The sequence below is a fragment of the Pseudophryne corroboree genome, unplaced genomic scaffold (assembly GCF_028390025.1).
Source record: "Pseudophryne corroboree isolate aPseCor3 unplaced genomic scaffold, aPseCor3.hap2 scaffold_839, whole genome shotgun sequence".
In the NCBI taxonomy this organism is placed as follows: Eukaryota; Metazoa; Chordata; class Amphibia; order Anura; family Myobatrachidae; genus Pseudophryne; species Pseudophryne corroboree.
The window spans coordinates 129,095-147,338 of record NW_026970418.1 but is presented as its reverse complement, the minus strand read 5'-3'; the positions used below and the strand labels follow the sequence as shown (position 1 = coordinate 147,338).

At 46.5% G+C, this 18,244-nt stretch overlaps 4 non-coding genes across 4 annotated transcripts; all 4 read right to left on the bottom strand.

The window, feature by feature from the left end:
• Positions 1–176: 176 nt before the first annotated feature.
• On the bottom strand, positions 177–339 carry LOC135042825 (U1 spliceosomal RNA). The gene has a single exon (XR_010235898.1). It is a non-coding gene; the product is annotated as a U1 spliceosomal RNA (small nuclear RNA).
• Positions 340–491: 152 nt separating this feature from the next.
• Positions 492–655, bottom strand: LOC135042820 (U1 spliceosomal RNA). The gene has a single exon (XR_010235893.1). It is a non-coding gene; the product is annotated as a U1 spliceosomal RNA (small nuclear RNA).
• A 653-nt stretch (positions 656–1,308) lies between these two features.
• LOC135042824 (U1 spliceosomal RNA) lies at positions 1,309–1,471 on the bottom strand. The gene has a single exon (XR_010235897.1). It is a non-coding gene; the product is annotated as a U1 spliceosomal RNA (small nuclear RNA).
• A 152-nt stretch (positions 1,472–1,623) lies between these two features.
• On the bottom strand, positions 1,624–1,787 carry LOC135042802 (U1 spliceosomal RNA). Its single transcript, XR_010235875.1, has one exon. It is a non-coding gene; the product is annotated as a U1 spliceosomal RNA (small nuclear RNA).
• Positions 1,788–18,244: the final 16,457 nt, after the last annotated feature.

The window sequence follows — 18,244 nt, the reverse complement described above, 5'->3', positions numbered from 1 at the left end:
GTAAAAGGGTGTGGGCCCTGCAGCACTACCTGTAGTTTGCATTGACGTTGGAAGGCACAAAGTAAGCAGACATGAGAGGTCATAATAGTGCGCAAGGGCATAGAAGGGAGCGGCTCAAGAAAAGAGAAGTGGAAACAGACAGCAAACTAGGCTGGAGAGAGACCTGACACAAAGAGATCTGAATTATACGAGAGCCGACCAGGGGAAACACAAATTATGCAGTCAAGTTTCCCACATTTGGGGAAATCGCAAGAGCAGCACACCCAGAGTGCAATGGGTGAGCCTTGCCCTGGGAGAAGCACCTTCATGATCATAGTATCTCACCTGGCAGGTAAGTAGGAGTTGGGCTAGAGCTGGGGAGGGTCGCTGCTCGGGCACTTCCCTGTCAAGTGAAGGAGATCCAACTGAGTCAGCACAAGGGAACTCTCGAAAGAAGAACAAGGCTAGAGGAAGATCTGAGACAAATAAATCTGACTTTTACCAGAGCTGACCAGAGGAAAGCACAAACACAGTCCCCCACTACCACAAATAATGAAGTCGAGTTTCCCACATTTGGGGAAATCACAGGGGTCAGCATACCCAGAATGCAATGAATGAACCTCACCCTGGGATAACAGTCTTCATTACCATGATATCTCCTATGCAAAATAAGTATGATTTGGGATAGGGCTGGGGAGGGCCGCTGCTCAGGCACATCTCTGTCAAGTAAAGAAGATTCAACTGAGGCAGCACAAGGGAACTCTCATCTGGGGACAACAACTGCAGGGAGAACACATATTTTCAGATGAACATGGGAGGGCAGAAGGCTGCCTAATACTGAAGCACCCCCAAACAACAAACCAATGCAACAAATAGTGCAAGCATTCCTGGGGGAAGGCCTGCAGCAGATGGATTTGCATATGGTGATGTCATCCAAGCAGTGGGTCAAAGTTGGCTTCAACCCTCGTCTGCATATGAAAAGAGAATGGCGGCCTTTTGCGGCGCTTGGATGACCCCTAGTTCGCATTAAACACCTCCACCCTCCTTCGGTGTGGGGCTCATGTTGGCTATGCCCCAGCCCCTGAAGCATTCAAGCTGATTTCTTGCAGAAGCTTGGCAATGTAACAGCTCCAGAGCTGCTCTGTATGGCAAGTAAAAGGGTGTGGGCCCTGCAGCACTACCTGTAGTTCGCATTGTGCGTTGGAAGGCACAAAGTAAGCAGATGGGAGAAGTCAGGATAGTGCGCAAGGGCATAGAAGGGAGCGGCTCAAGAAAAGAGAAGTGGAAACAGACAGCAAACTAGGCTGGAAAGTGACCTGAGACAAAGAGATCTGAATTATACGAGAGCCGACCAGGGGAAACACAAATTATGCAGTCAAGTGTCCCACATTTGGGGAAATCGCAGGAGCAGCACACCCAGAGTGCAATGGGTGAGCCTTGCCCTGGGAGAAGTACCTTCATGATCATAGTATCTCACCTGGCAGGTAAGTAGGAGTTGGGCTAGAGCTGGGGAGGATCGCTGCTCAAGCACCCCCCTGTCAAGTGAAGGAGATCCAACTGAGGCAGCACAAGGGAACTCTCAAAAGAAGAATAAGGCTAGAGGAAGAAATGAGACAAAGAAATCTGACTTTTACCAGAGCTGACCAGAGGAAAGCACAAACACAGTCCCCCACTACTACAAATAATGCAGTCAAGTTTCCCACATTTGGGGAAATCACAGGGGTCAGCATACCCAGAATGCAATGAATGAACCTCACCCTGGGAAAACAATCTTCATGACCATGGTATCTCCTATGCAAGATAAGTATGATTTGGGATAGGGCTGGAGAGGGCCGCTGCTCAGGCACATCTCTGTCAAGTAAAGGAGATTCAACTGAGGCAGCACAAGGGAACTCTCATCTGGGGACAACAACTGCAGGGAGAACACATATTTTCAGATGAACATGGGAGGGCAGAAGGCTGCCTAATACTGAAGCACCCCCAAACAACAAACCAAATGCAACAACTAGTGCAAGCATTCCTGGGGGAAGGCCTGCAGCAGATTGATTTGCATATGGTAATGCCATCCAAGCAGTGGGTCAAAGTTGGCTTTAACCCTCGTCTGCATATGAAAAGAGAAAAGGGGCGTGCAGGGCATGGCGGCCTTTTGCGGCGCTTGGATGACCTCTAGTTCGCATTAAACACCTCCACCCTCCTTCGGTGTGGGGCTCATGTTGGCTATGCCCCAGCCCCTGAAGCATTCAAGCTGATTTCTTGCAGCAGCTGGGCACTGTAACAGCTCCCGAGCTGCTCTGTAAGGCAAGTAAAAGGGTGTGGGCCCTGCAGCACTACCTGTAGTTTGCATTGTGCATTGGAAGGCACAAAGTAAGCAGACGGGAGAAGTCAGGATAGTGCGCAAGGGCATAGAAGGGAGCGGCTCAAGAAAAGAGAAGTGGAAACAGACAGCAAACTAGGCTGGAGAGCTCTTCTGTCTATATTTTGCAAACCTGCTCTTGTCCTCTCCAGCTGCTCCATGTAGATTTGACGTCTGGAAAGGTGCATAACCCACTGACAAGCAGGCACACTCCTGCATGAGTTTTCTCTCTCACTAGCTGGATGATACACAATCATTTGCATGTGCTCCACCTCCGACACACCACCCACCCAACCACCCAGTGACCAGAGCCACCCACAAGCCAACTGGCTCCGTGATTTAATTTGCACAGTGTAGTCATCCAGGCAGCATGTCCTTCTCAATGGAAGGATCTCTGGTTCCATGGAATCTTCCACATTGGAATGCGGCGGAACAAAAAGGATTTAAATATTCAGCTTGCTAGCATTCAATGTATGCGGCTTGGCTCTAGCACATGGGTCTTCATCCTGTGGCCCTCCAGCTGCTGTGAAACTACACATCCCAGCATGCCCTGCCACAGTTTTGCTATTAAGGTATGCTAAAACTGAGGCAGGGCATGCTGGGATGTGTAGTTCTACAGCAGCTGGAGGGTCGCAGGTTGAAGACCCATGTTCTAGCATGCCTGTTCTATGATGCATGTACCGTGATGTCACAATCAGCTTGGAATGGGTTGTCTAGCAGGCATTTGCTGACAGCCACTTGAGGGAGACACACATCAGGAGATGCAGCATATCGGAGGTCTTCGATGCCTTTCCAGCAAATGCACACCACCTGCTGCTGGTCTGGACACAAAACAATGTCCACAATCGAAGTCCCAAAATGCCCAACTACAGGATTCATGTAAGTAGTGAATTTAGGAATGAATTTAGAAGTAGGAAATTAAGTTAGTTCACAAGTACATTCAAATTCAGATCTAAAGTCTAGGTAGGCCTCACGTCCTGGCAGCACCCAGCTCTTAAAAATGCCTTGATTAGAGGTAGAGAATTAAATGTAGATAAAAAGTAGACACAAAATAAGACTCCACAGAGCAGTTATCAGGTGTCTTTATCAATTGTTGCATTTAAAAAATCAAGCAATTAGGGAACACAATGTTGCAACAATGTAACCCTATTTGCAAAATAGTACTAAATAAGTTTGTCGATGTAAGACATTTGCAAAGGCGCATCCAAAACACGCTGGAAAATGCAACTGAATCTGTTTTTGGAGGCTAGAATAGGAAATGTGCATCGGTCCTACAAGTACTGAAAGCTCTTCTACCAACTCCCTTTTCTGAAAAGCCATTTAATATATGGTTCCCAGATAGGGGACATATCAGATATTGCCTTTCAAAAGCAGCAAATATCATACCACTTCTATTGCCATCAAAGATAAACATTGATTGTTTTCAGATATTGGATTGAAAAAGCAGTCTTTATTGACATAAAGAAGCAAAAAAACATACATAAACATTACACACATAAGTACTGTGTTGCAGCACAGATAAAACACAATACAAATGCTGTCGATATAGTACAGTTCAAGAACTACAGCACAGGCCAGCCTACACTATAAATCATGAACTGCACTATACATTTAAACAACACAATAATACAACAGTTAATAAGGCTATGGGTGTGGAGTGTAAGAGGGTGAGGGAATCACAAGCCCGAAGCTTTATTGAAAGACAGACACATATAAAGGGAGGATTAATAAATACAAAGATATCCTTTACTATAGAATGTAGTCCAATCCGGTCTTTCAACTCTTCCACAACTTAAAAACGGATAGTGTTCCCAAGCCTTCCATCCTGGAATATCTTCAGTCTCTCGCCAATGAAGAAAACAATCCCTCCAGCAGACTCTTCAACCACGATACAAGATCACAGCCAAAAGGGCGAGAAGCAACTACACTTGCGTTTAACCAAAATAGCTAAAACTTAGTGGAGGAAAGTGCAGTGCACCAAAACATAAGCTGACACAATCATGGAGAATGCGCCAGCATATATGCCCTTCTATCTATACTTTGCAAACCTGCTCTTGTCCCCTCCAGCTGCTCCATGTAGATTTGACGTCTGGCAAGGTGCATAACCCACTGACAAGCAGGCACACTCCTGCATGAGTTTTCACTCTCACTAGCTGGATGATACACATTCATTTGCATGTGCTCCACCTCCGACACACCGCCCACCCAACCACCCAGTCACCAGAGCCACCCACAAGCCAACTGGCTCCGTGACTTAATTTGCACAGTGCAGTCATCCAGGCAGCATGTCCTTCTCAATGGAATAATCTCTGGTTCCATGGAATCTTCCGCATTGGAATGCTGCGGAACAAAAAGGATTTAAACATTCAGCTTGCTAGCATTCAATGTACCTGCGGCTTGGCTCTAGCACATGGGTCTTCATCCTGCGGCCCTCCAGCTGCTGTGAAACTACACATCCCAGCATGCCCTGCCACAGTTTTGCTATTAAGGTATGCTAAAACTGAGGCAGGGCATGCTGGGATGTGTAGTTCCACAGCAGCTGGAGGGTCGCAGGTTGAAGACCCATGTTCTAGCATGCCTGTTCTATGATGCATGTTCCGTGATGTCACAATCAGCTTGGAATGGGGTATCTAGCAGGCATTTGCTGACAGCCACTTGAGAGAGACACACATCAGGAGATGCAGCATATCGGAGGTCTTCGATGCCTTTCCAGCAAATGCACACCACCTGCTGCTGGTCTGGACACAAAACAATGCCCACAATCGAAGTCCCAAAATGCCCAACTACAGGATTCATGTAAGTAGTGAATTTAGGAATGAATTATGAAGTAGGAAATTAAGTTAGTTCACAAGTACATTCAAATTCAGATCTAAAGTCTAGGTAGGCCTCACGTCCTGGCAGCCCCCAGCATTTAAAAATGCCTTGATTAGAGGTAGGGAATTAAATGGAGATAAGAAGTAGACGCAAAATAAGACTCCACAGAGCAGTTATCAGGTGTCTTTATCAATTGTTGCATTTAAAAAATCAAGCAATTAGGGAACACAATGTTGCAACAATGTAACCCTATTTGCAAAATAGTACTAAATAAGTTTGTCGATGTAAGACATTTGCAAAGGCGCATTTAAAACACGCTGGAAAATGCAACTGAATCTGTTTTTGGAGGCTAGAATAGGAAATGTGCATCGGTCCAACAAGTACTGAAAGCTCTTCTACCATCTTCCTTTTCTGAAAAGCCATTTAATATATGGTTCCCAGATAGGGGACATATCAGATATTGCCTTTCAAAAGCAGCAAATATCATACCACTTCTATTGCCATCAAAGATAAACATTGATTGTTTTCAGATATTGGATTGAAAAAGCAGTCTTTATTGACATAAAGAAGCAAAAAAACATACATAAACATTACACACATAAGTACTGTGTTGCAGCACAGCCAAAACACAATACAAATGCTGTCGGTATAGTACAGTTCAAGAACTACAGCACAGGCCAGCCTACACTATAAATCATGAACTGCACTATACATTTAAACTATACAATAATACAACAGTTAATAAGGCTATGTGTGTGGAGTGTAAGAGGGTGAGGGAATCACAAGCCCGAAGCTTTATTGAAAGACAGACACATATAAAGGGATGATTAATAAATACAAAGATATCCTTTACTATAGAATGTAGTCCAATCCGGTCTTTCAACTCTTCCACAACTGAAAAACGGATAGTGTTCCCAAGCCTTCCATCCTGGAATATCTTCAGTCTCTCGCCAATGAAGAAAACAATCCCTCCAGCAGACTCTTCAACCACGATACAAGATCACAGCCAAAAGGGCGAGAAGCAACTACACTTGCGTTTAACCAAAATAGCTAAAACTTAGTGGAGGAAAGTGCAGTGCACCAAAACATAAGCTGACACAATCATGGAGAATGCGCCAGCATATATGCCCTTCTATCTATATTTTGCAAACCTGCTCTTGTCCCCTCCAGCTGCTCCATGTAGATTTGACGCCTGGCAAGGTGCATAACCCACTGACAAGCAGGCACACTCCTGCATGAGTTTTCACTCTCACTAGCTGGATGATACACATTCATTTGCATGTGCTCCACCTCCGACACACCGCCCACCCAACCACCCAGTCACCAGAGCCACCCACAAGCCAACTGGCTCCGTGATTTAATTTGCACAGTGCAGTCATCCAGGCAGCATGTCCTTCTCAATGGAATAATCTCTGGTTCCATGGAATCTTCCGCATTGGAATGCTGCGGAACAAAAATGATTTAAACATTCAGCTTGCTAGCATTCAATGTACCTGCGGCTTGGTTCTAGCACATGGGTCTTCATCCTGTGGCCCTCCAGCTGCTGTGAAACTACACATCCCAGCATGCCCTGCCACAGTTTTGCTATTAAGGTATGCTAAAACTGAGGCAGGGCATGCTGGTATATGTAGTTCCACAGCAGCTGGAGGGTCGCAGGTTGAAGACCCATATTCTAGCATGCCTGTTCTATGATGCATGTTCCGTGATGTCACAATCAGCTTGGAATGGGGTGTCTAGCATGCATTTGCTGACAGCCACTTGAGGGAGACACACATCAGGAGATGCAGCATATCGGAGGTCTTCGATGCCTTTCCAGCAAATGCACACCACCAGCTGCTGGTCTGGACACAAAACAATGCCCACAATTGAAGGCTCAAAATGCCCAACTACAGGATTAATGTAAGTAGTGAATTTAGGAATGAATTTAGAAGTAGGAAATTAAGTTAGTTCACAAGTACTTTCAAATTCAGATCTAAAGTCTAGGTAGGCCTCACGTCCTGGCAGCCCCCAGCATTTAAAAATGCCTTGATTAGAGGTAGGGAATTAAATGTAGATAAGAAGTAGACACAAAATAAGACTCCACAGAGCAATTATCAGGTGTCTTTATCAATTGTTGCATTTAAAAAAATCAAGCAATTAGGGAACACAATGTTGCGACAATGTAACCCTATTTGCAAAATAGTACTAAATAAGTTTGTCGATGTAAGACATTTGCAAAGGCGCAAACAAAACACGCTGGAAAATGCAACTGAATCTGTTTTTGGAGGTTAGAATAGATGCAGGATCAAGTAGCTCAATGGGTAGGGTATTTGATTAGAATTCAACAGGTTATAGGTTTGAATCCTGGGTATGATAGTTTGAGGTGTTATTTAATAAAGTATGTTTATATATTAGTCACACATGGCTTACTTGTACAAATGGCATGTCACCAGTTAGTGCTGACTGCTGATATGCCATTTGCACAAACACGCCATGTGTGACTGTATATGCATTTAAGGAGGGCACCCCGGCAATACCACAAACCATTGAGTGTCAAGTATACTAGATATATCTTCATATCTCATGTGCTTTCTCTGAGACCAATCTTGTTATGCCCCTTCCCCACAAGGCATGCGCCTTTTGTCCATATTGCAAAATTATATAATTATCTGTCACAGGGCACCAAAAAGTCTAGTTATGGCTCTGGTATGCATTATGTAATCTGGCAGACCATATCTCCAACACTGGCTGGTTGGAATAGAAATCCGGTTATCTATGTGAGCAAATGACCATCAACGATTTACTCTCAAACACTAGAAAATGGACAAAAATGGTCCCCTAAACAAATTGGTTCAATTTTGGGTTTAACCAATTTGTGTAATGACCATTTTTGACCACTTTTCTAGTGTTTGGGAGCAAATGGTTAATTGACATTTGCTCCTATACATTACCAGATTTTCATTCCATCCATCCAGACTGGATAGATAGCCTGACAGATAATTGTGTAGTGTACGCCCAGGATAACTGTCAGTTGTGCTTTCTTTTAAGACAGCACATAAATGGGTGGGCAGATCCAGAGCAAGCACTGCCCACTCATGCATAGTTGTCAACTGATGTGAAGTTCCAGGGGGCAATCTCAGTTATAAAGAAAAGTATCTGCAAATTGTCCCTAGTTTAAAAAAAAAAAAAAAAAAAATTGATCAACTCCATTTATTTAGTATGATATCCCAGGTGATAGGATGCCGGCAGTCAGAACAACATACTTTATTAAATAACACATCTCAAACTACCATACCCAGGATTCAAACCTATAACCTGTTGAATTCTAATCAAACACCCTACCTATTGAGCTATTTGATCCTGCATAAAAATTGTGAACATTATATGAAGCTATTGGTACTTTGAAAAAAAAGTATCAGCATTACAACGCAGCAGATCCATGCAGTTTGCAGCTACACACTACATGTATCTGCTCAGCCACAATGCTGATTATTTCTTCACAAAGTACAAGGTGAGCTCCAAACAGAATTCTCTAGCTTAGAATTATGCCAAACCTAGAAGTCGGGCCCCCCACCCTGGGATCCCCCAGAGGGAGGCCTGCACTGTCATGCGGCAGGCTTGTCCGTTTTGGAAGCAGGCTGATGGGCAGCCCAGGCTTGCTTCAGTCTGGGCTTGGCAGGTCTGGAAGCATGAGCTTGCTTTGGGTATGCCTGACCTTGGGTACTCTTTACCTTGAGGATGAAAGGGCCAAGGGAAAGTACTTTTAGCCTTCTGCGTGGTAGGAGTCATACTAGGTAGGCAAGCTGTTTTAGCAGTAGCCAGATCAGCTACAATCTTATTGAGGTCTTCTCCAAAGAGAGTGTCTCCCTTGAAAGGAAGCACCTCCAGGGTTTTCTTGGAATCCATATCCACCGACCAGGATCTCAACCAGCTGTATAAAGTATTACCTTGGAACTGGCTCTCCACTCCCCATTATCTGGTTATCATGGCTTCCTCCGCCAGTGTCCAGACTCGCTTGCTGAAGCTCGGCCACTTCTTCCTAGCAGCAGGCTCCTGGATCACTGGGCAGCAGAGGTGCTTGGGAGCCGGAAGGGGGCGGAGCAATCAGGCAGGCAGTTGCAGTGCTGCCCAGCTATCTGTGGTGTGAGAAGAAGCAGGGGCACCCCACCGCTGGCAGTGCTGCAGCTAGCGGTGGTGGCAGCGGCGAGGCTGCTGGGCTGGGTCTTGAAAAAGGTGGAAAGAAGGGTGTTACGGCATGGAATGTACAAACTGCGAGACCCTGCTGGTAGCGCCTTTGTCTATTTAGTAGGAAGGGCACGTAACAGCCGGAGGGCAATGGAGGAAGCCCCTTTAGGGCTGGAGCCCGGCGGCAACTGACTCCGTTGTCTCTGGCAGTTCCGCCCCTGGACTAGAGGAATGGTCAAGAACATGGCAACATTTAATGCCAAAAAATGCAAAATCATACACGTCTCAAAAATACAAAGGCTAACTATAATATTAAGGGCATTATAATGGCAAGAGGAAAGCTATCTAAGTATTACTATTTCAGGTGAGCAATGTAACAAAGCAATAGGAAAGGCAAGTCAGATGCTTGTTTGCATAGGTAAAGAACCAGTAGCAGAAAAAAGTAATACAGGTTGAGTATCCCATATCCAAATATTCCGAAATACGGAAAATTCCGAAATACGGACTTTTTTGAGTGAGACTGAGATAGTGAAACCTTTGTTTTTTGATGGCTCAGTGTACACAAACTTTGTTTAATACTCAAAGTTATTAAAAATATTGTATTAAATGAACTTCAGACTGTGTGTATAAGGTGTATATGACACATAAATGAATTCTGTGAATGTACACACACTTTGTTTAATGCACAAAGTTATAAAAAATATTGGCTAAAATGACCTTCAGGCTGTGTGTATATGGTATATATGAAACATAAATGCATTCTGTACTTAGATTTAGGTCCCATCACCATAATATCTCGTTATGGTATGCAATTATTCCAAAATACAGAAAAATCCGATATCCAAAATTCCTCTGGTCCCAAGCATTTTGGATAAGGGATACTCAACCTGTAATGCCACTGTATAGGTCCTTGGTACAGCCACATTTAGAATCCTGTGTTCAGTTCCAGAAGCCATATCTCAAGCGCCTTGAGTCCTGTTGGAGAAAGAGCACTATATAAATAAATAGTATCAAAATTTGTTTCACGGCACCCCTAGGCCAAAGTTTTTTTTATTGAGAAATTCAGAAAAAAATATAAAATTAAGTAAATTGTGTTTATAGCATGTCATCCTCAGGTTCAGTTATGTTGTGAGGGAATGGTTTTGCCAATTTAATAAAGTATAAATAATTTTAATTGGTCCTGGACCACCAAACTATGCTACCAGTGCAAGAACCCCAGTTTGGAAACTACTGCCATAAAATAAACCTTTTTTGTTTTTTTTAAACTACATGTAATACACCTTAGATCTCAGTTCCTAAAAGGTTTTAAACCCTTGCATACAGTAAACTACACATATTTAAAAATCCTACACCGGGCACAAGTGCTCACGGGCCAATTTCATGGCAGTCTCGGATAGGAGGGCATTGTGGATTCACCAAGGGAATGCTGATGCTGACTCCAAGAAGCCTCTTCAAGATCGCAGGAGCAGAGTCCTCTGCTTCTGCCAAATCCACTGCATGACGCTGGGGCTCTCTTGCAGGAGCCCACACCAGTGGGGGGCACCAGGGGCGGAACTACTGGCAGGGCAGGCAGTGCATTGCACTAGGGCCCCGCCGCACTCAAGGGCCCACAGCCGCCGGCATTACAATGAGTCACAATGACTCATTGTATCATGCCGCAGCCGCACACCAGCGCTCCCGTCGGGTCTGCGTCCTGCGACTCCCGCCGCCCGCCCGTCGTAACGAACAGATCAGGCCAGGGCACTACGGGCAGCAGCCGCAGCACCAGACACGCTGCCGCCTCTGTAACACACGAAGAGGGAGGAGGGTCGCTTGGAGATGAGAGGAGCAGCGGCACGGGGGGGAGGAGGAGGAGGAGGGAGGTGAAGGAAGGAGCCGCAGCAGCGCTTTGTTACTGGTGGAGGCGCTGCTGCTGCTGCCCCTCTGCTTCACTATAGGCTGTCTTCCGAGAACAGCCTATAGTGAAGCAGAGGGGCAGCAGCAGCAGCGCCTCCACCAATAACACAGCGCTGCTGCGGCTCCCTCCTCCACCTCCCTCCTCCTCCTTCTCTACTGCCCGGGAATCGTCAAGCTGCACGAGGAGCCTGAGCCAGCGGAGAGGGTAAGTATAATTCTTCTTTCTTTCTTTCTTTCTTTCTTTCTTTCTTTCTTTCTTTCTTTCTTTCTTTCTTTCTTTCTTGGGACTGCCTGCCGCTATGTGTAAAAAGGGGGAATCTGCCTGCCGCTTTGTGTAAAAAGGGGGAATCTGCCTGCCGCTATGTGTAAAAAGGGGGAATCTGCCTGCCGCTATGTGTAAAAAGGGGGAATCTGCCTGCAGCTATGTGTAAAAGGGGGGAATCTGCCTGCAGCTATGTGTTAAAAGGGGGAATCTGCCTGCAGCTATGTGTAAAAAGGGGGACTGCCTGCCGCAATGTGTAAAAAGGGGGAATCTGCCTGCCGCTATGTGTAAAAAGGGGGAATCTGCCTGCAGCTATGTGTAAAAAGGGGGACTGCCTGCCGCAATGTGTAAAAAGGGGGAATCTGCCTGCCGCAATGTGTAAAAAGGGGGAAGCTGCTTGCCGCAATGTGTAAAAAGGGGAAATCTGCTTGCCGCAATGTGTAACAAGGGGGAATCTGCCTGCCGTAATGTGTAACAAGGGGGATGCTGTCTGCCGTAATGTGTAACAAGGGCACGCTGTCTGCCATAATGTGTAACAAGGGCAAGCTGTCTGCTGTAATGTGTAACAAGGGCAAGCTGTCTGCTGTAATGTGTAAAAAGTGTACGATGTCTGCCATTATGTGTAACAAGGGCAGGCTGACTGCAGTTATGTGAAAAAAGTGTACACTGTCTGCCGCTATGTTTAACAAGGGCAGGCTGTCTGCCGTTATGTGTAAAAAGTGTATGCTGTCTGCCGCTATGTTTAACAAGGGCAGGCTGTCTGCCGTTATGTGAAAAAAATGTACGCTGTCTGCCGCTATGTGTAACAAGGGCACGCTGTCTGCCGTTGTGTAAAAAAGGGGGATGCTGTCTGCCGTAATGTGTAAAAAGGGGACGCTGTCTGCTGTAATGTGTAAAAAGAGGACGCTGTCTGCTGTAATGTGTAAAAAGAGGAATCTGTCCGCCGTAAGGTGTAAAAGGGTCTCTACCTGGTGTAGTGGTGCTACTGTGCGGCGTAATTTGAATAATGGAGACTACTGTGCACCGTTTTATGAATTGGTATTATTTTGTGGCCACACCCCTTAACCACGAAGCCACGCCACTATGTTTTTGTGCGCGCGCCTGCGGCGCGCACTGCCCCTGTTTTGCATGCAGGGGTGGGGCTCCAATGCCGTTTCTTGCACACACTGCTAAAATGTCTAGTTACGGCACTGTTGCTAGGTATCCACTTCCCTGAGCAGGCCCCCCTCACCAGATCCTCTCCAGGGGTGAGGGGGTGGACTTGGATGGGATGGGATGGGGGGGGGGCACAAGCCATTTTGTCGCACATGGGCCCACTGCTCGCTAGTTCCGCCACTGGGGGGCACGTCTAAAACTCTTCAGTCAGTTCTGGATTCATTCGGACCTGGACTCGTGGGTTTTACAAATAGTGTCCCAAGGGTACAAACTGGGGTTTCAAGAAGTTCCCCCTCACCAATTGTTCAAATCAGCCTTAGTCAGCAGGGAGAAGGTTTTTATTCAAGCCTCTTCGTGGTCCCGAAGCCGGACGGCTCAGTCAGACCAAACTTAAATCTGAAATCCCTTAATTTCTACCTAAAGAAATTCAATTTCAAGATGGAATCTCTCAGGGTAGTGATCTCCAGTCCGGGGGATAAAGGAGATTTCATGGTTTTGGTAGACATAAAGGATGCCTACTTACATGTTCCCATTTAGCCACTGCATCAAGCTACCTGAGGTTTGCAATTCAGGATTGTCATTACCAATTTCAGACGTTGCCGTTTGGTCTGTCCACGGCTCCGAGGATTTTCACCAGGGTGATGGCGGAAATGATGGTTCTCCTTCGCAAGCAAGGAGTCACAATTATCCCGTACTTGGATGATCTCCTGATAAAGGCGAGATCCAGGTACCAGTTGGTGCAAAACATCGACTCTCCCTGACAGTTCTTTAACAACATGGTTGGCTCCTAAACTTGCCAAAATCGCAGTTGGTCCTAATGACGCGGTTGTTGTTTTTGGGAGTGATACTGGACACAGAAGAGGTTTTCTTCTAGTGGAATGGCTCTGGAGATCCAGAGTCTGGTCAAACAAATTCTGAAACCAGCAAGAGTGTTAATCCATCAATGCATTCGGTTGCTGGGGAAGATGGTTGCGGCCTACGAGGCCATTCAGTTTGGCAGGCTCCATGCCAGAGTGTTCCAGTGGGACCTGTTGGACAAGTGGTCCGGATCCCACCTACACATGCACCGGAGGATAATCCTGTCTTCCAAGACCAGAATCTCACTCCATTGGTGGCTGCACAGTTCTCACCACCTAGAGGGGCGATGGTTTGGGATCCAGGACGGGATCCTAGGGACCACGGATGCAACCCTCTGAGGCTGGGGAGCAGTCACACAGGGGGAAAACATCCAAGGAAGATGGTCAAGTCAGGAAAGTTGTCTCCACATAAATGTTCTGGAGTTAAGGGCCATTTAATAACTGCAGACACAGTACGCACTGGGACGGGTGCCCAGCATCCTCTACGGAATAAGAGAAAAGGATTTACCAGTTGGTATTAAAATCCTATTTTCTCTAACGTCCTAGAGGATGCTGGGGACTCCGTAAGGACCATGGGGATAGACGGGCTCCGCAGGAGACATGGGCACTTTAAGAAAGACTTTAGTTCTGGGTGTGCACTGGCTCCTCCCTCTATGCCCCTCCTCCAGACCTCAGTTTGATACTGTGCCCAGTGGAGACTGGGTGCTTTTCAGGAGCTCTCCTGAGCTTTCTGACAGAAAGTATTTTGTTAGGTTTTTAATTTTCAGGGAGCACTGCTGGCAACAGACTCCCTCATCGAGGGACTGAGGGGAGAGAAGCAGCCCTACTCTCTGAGTTGCAAGGTCCTGCTTCTTAGGCTACTGGACACCATTAGCTCCAGAGGGATTGGTACGCAGGATCTCACCCTCGCCGTCCGTCCCAGAGCCGCGCCGCCGTCCCCCTCGCAGAGCCGGAAGATAGAAGCCGGGTGAGTATGAGAAGAAAAGAAGACTTTAGAGGCGGCAGAAGACTTCATGATCTTCACTGAGGTAACGCACAGCACTGCAGCTGTGTGCCTTTGCTCCCATACACCTCACATACTCCGGTCACTGTAAGGGTGCAGGGCGCAGGGGGGGCGCCCTGGGCAGCAATATAAACCTCTTTCGCAAAAATATAACATATATACAGCTGGGCACTGTATAAATGTATGAGCCCCCACCAATTTTACAGTTTAAGCGGGACAGAAGCCCGCCTCCGAGGGGGCGGGGCTTCTCCCTCAGCACTCACCAGCGCCATTTTTTCTCCACAGCACCGCTGAGAGGAAGCTCCCCGGACTCTACCCTGCTTATACCACGTTAGACAAGAGGGTTGAAAAGAGGGGGGGGGGGGCACATAATTCGCAAATTACATACAGCAGCACTACTGGGCAAACATTAAGTTACTGTTTTATTCCTGGGTTATATAGCGCTGGGGGGTGTGCTGGCATACTCCCTCTCTGTCTCTCCAAAGGGCCTTGTGGGGAAACTGTCTTCAGAAAAAGCATTCCCTGTGTGTGTGGTGTGTCGGTACACGTGTGTCGACATGTCTGAGGAAGAAGGCTATATTAGAGAGGAGCGGGAGCAAATGAATGTGGTGTCTCCGCCGACAGCTGATTGGATGGATATGTGGAATGTTTTAAATGCTAGTGTAAACTCATTGCACAAAAGATTAGACAAGGCAGAAGCTTTGGGACAGTCAGGGTCTCAACCCATGCCTGATCCTATGTTGCAGGGACTGTCAGGGTCTCATAAGCGCCCACTATCCCAGTTTGTTGACACAGATACCGACACGGATTCTGACTCCAGTGTCGATTACGATGATGCAAAGTTACAGCCAAAATTGGCAAAATCCATTCGATTTATGATTATGGCAATAAAAGATAACCTTTCCCCCCTCACACGAGCTGAACGAGTTATGTAAAAAAGCTTGGAAATCTCCAGATAAAAGACTGCAGATTTCCAAAAGGATTCTTATGGCGTATCCTTTCCCATCAACGGATAGGTTACGATGGGAATCCTCCCCTAGGGTGGACAAAGCATTAACACGCTTATCCAAGAAGGTAGCCCTCCCGTCCCAGGATACGGCTACCCTCAAAGAGTGTGCTGACCGCAAACAGGAGATTACCCTGAAGTCCATTTATACACATTCAGGTACCTTACTCAGACCGGCAATTGCGTCGACCTGGGTGTGTAGTGCTGTAGCGGCATGGACAAATGCCTTATCTGAGGGGATGGATAGCCTAGACAAGGATACTATTTTATTGACCCTGGGGCATATAAGAGATGCTGTCCTATATATGTGTGTATGAAAACTACCGGTGGTGCTGCAGGGCCCACACCCTTTTACTTGTCTTGTAGAGCAGCTCTGAAGCTGTTACAGTGCCCAGCTGCTGCAAGAAATCAGCTTGAATGCTTCAGGGGCTTGGTCATGGCCAACATGAGCCCCACACCGAAGGAGGGTGGGGGTGTTTAATGCAAACTTGGGGTTATCCAAGCGCCGCAAAAGACCGCCATGCCCCGCATGCCCCTTTTCTCTTTTCATATACAGATGAGGGTTCCAGCCAACTTTGGCCCACTGCTTGGATGACATCACTGAATGCAAATCCGTCTGCTGCAGACCTTCCCCCAGGAATGCTTGCAATAGTTGTTGCATATGGTTTAATGTCTGAGGGTGCTTCAGTATTAGGCAGCCTTCCGCCCTCCCATGTTCATCTGAAAAGATGTGGTCTCCCTGCAGTTGTTGTCCCCAGACGAGAGTTCCCTTGTGCTTCCTCAGTTAAATCTCCTTAACTTGACGAGGGTGTGCCCGAGCAGCCGCCCTCCCCAGCCCTTTCCCAACACATACTTATCTTGCATATGAGATCTCTTGATCATGAAGATAGTTCTCACAGGTTGAGGTTCATCCTGGCCCCGCTCCCCGCTGGAGAGCGCTGATGGGGACAGCAGCGGGGCTTCAGCAGCAGGGTGAGTATGTGTGGCCAGAGACCTCCCTTCCTTCCCATGTGCAGGCCTGCAGAGTGTGCCGTGCAGGATGGGGCATGTGACACTCTCCCTCCCTGGGGCTCTTCCAGATGTAGCTCCTCAGCAGTATTTTTCCCGGGCAGCGCGGCGCTCTCCCCGACTGGCATCCGCCCTGGAACACTGCCTTCCTCAACGCAACATCAGCAGGGGGCCCGGGCCTCATCACCATCCCAGGTCTTTCTCATGTATGTATCATGTATGTGTGTGTGATATATGTATGAATCATATATGTTTGTGATATATCTATCTATCTATCTATCTATCTATCTATCTATCTATCTATCTATCTATCTATCTATCTATCTATCGTATATGTGTGTGTATATATGTATCTATCATGTATGTATGTATGTATGTATCTATCTATCTTGTATGTATGTGTTCTATCTATCTATCTATCTATCTATCTATCTATCTATCTATCTATCTATCGTGTGTGTAATATATGTATGTATCTATCATGTATGTGTTATATGTATGTATCACACCTTCCTCTATACATATACATACATACATACATACATACACACACCTATATCTGTACGTACACTGACATACACACACCAACATCTATACATAAACACGCTGACCCCTAAACGTACACCAACGTACCCACATGTGAATCTATACATACATGTGCTGACACCTGGACATACACTGATGTACCCACACCTAACATCTATACATACACATGCTAACAACTGGACGTATACAGACGTACCCACATTTGCATCCATGCATATATAGATGTAGGTGTGTGTACGTCAGTGTACGTCCAGGTGTCAACGCGTGTATGTACAGATGCAGGTGTGGGTACGTCTGTGTATGTCCAGGTGTCAGAATGTGTATGTATAGATGCAGGTGTGGGAACGTCAGTGTAGGTTCAGGTGTCAGCGCGTGTATGTATAGATGCAGGTGCTTGTATGTCCAGATGTCAGTGCATGTATGTATAGATGCAAGTGTGGGTACGTCGGTGTATGTCCATTTGTCAGCGCGTGTATATATAGATGCAGGTGCTTGTATGTTGGTGTATGTCCAGGTGTCAGCATGTGTATGTATAGATGCTGGTGTGGGAATGTTGGTGTATGTCCAGGTGTCAGGGCGTGTATGTATGGATATTAGGTGTGGGTACATCAGTGTATGTCCAGGTGTTAGCGCATGTATGTATAGATGCAGGATAATAATCGCACAGCGTGCCCCCCGCCAACCACAAACCTCCCCCACCCCCCTGTATGACATAAACACCGCTAATTCCACTTACACACAATAATTTCAGTTTGCGACCAGGAGCCGGCAATGTATGTGCACCCAAATGAAGCCACTGTACATGCCCTGCAGGCTGCTATGTACTGCACAGGTGCAACAAATTTAAATGCCCTATCTTTAAAATGGGGCATATTTTACTAAATTAAAAAAACCTGTAACTTTCTGTAAAACCTTAACCCCAAAAGGCACTACACTAACATCAGGGTGTAGAGTTGGATGTTGATCCAAGGCACCAACAGGCTAAAGCTTTGACTGTTCCCAGGATGCCTTGCATCGCCTCCTCTATAACCCTGCCCAGTGGCGTAACTAGACCTTTGTGGGCCCCATAGGAAAATTCTGAATGGGCCCACCAGCACTCAACAAGAATGAGTGGCGTTTGGGGTCAGAAAAGTAGAGGGGAAGGGGTCTGACAGAGTAGGGGGCAGGACATGAATGAATAGAAACTGAGGTGTCCATTATA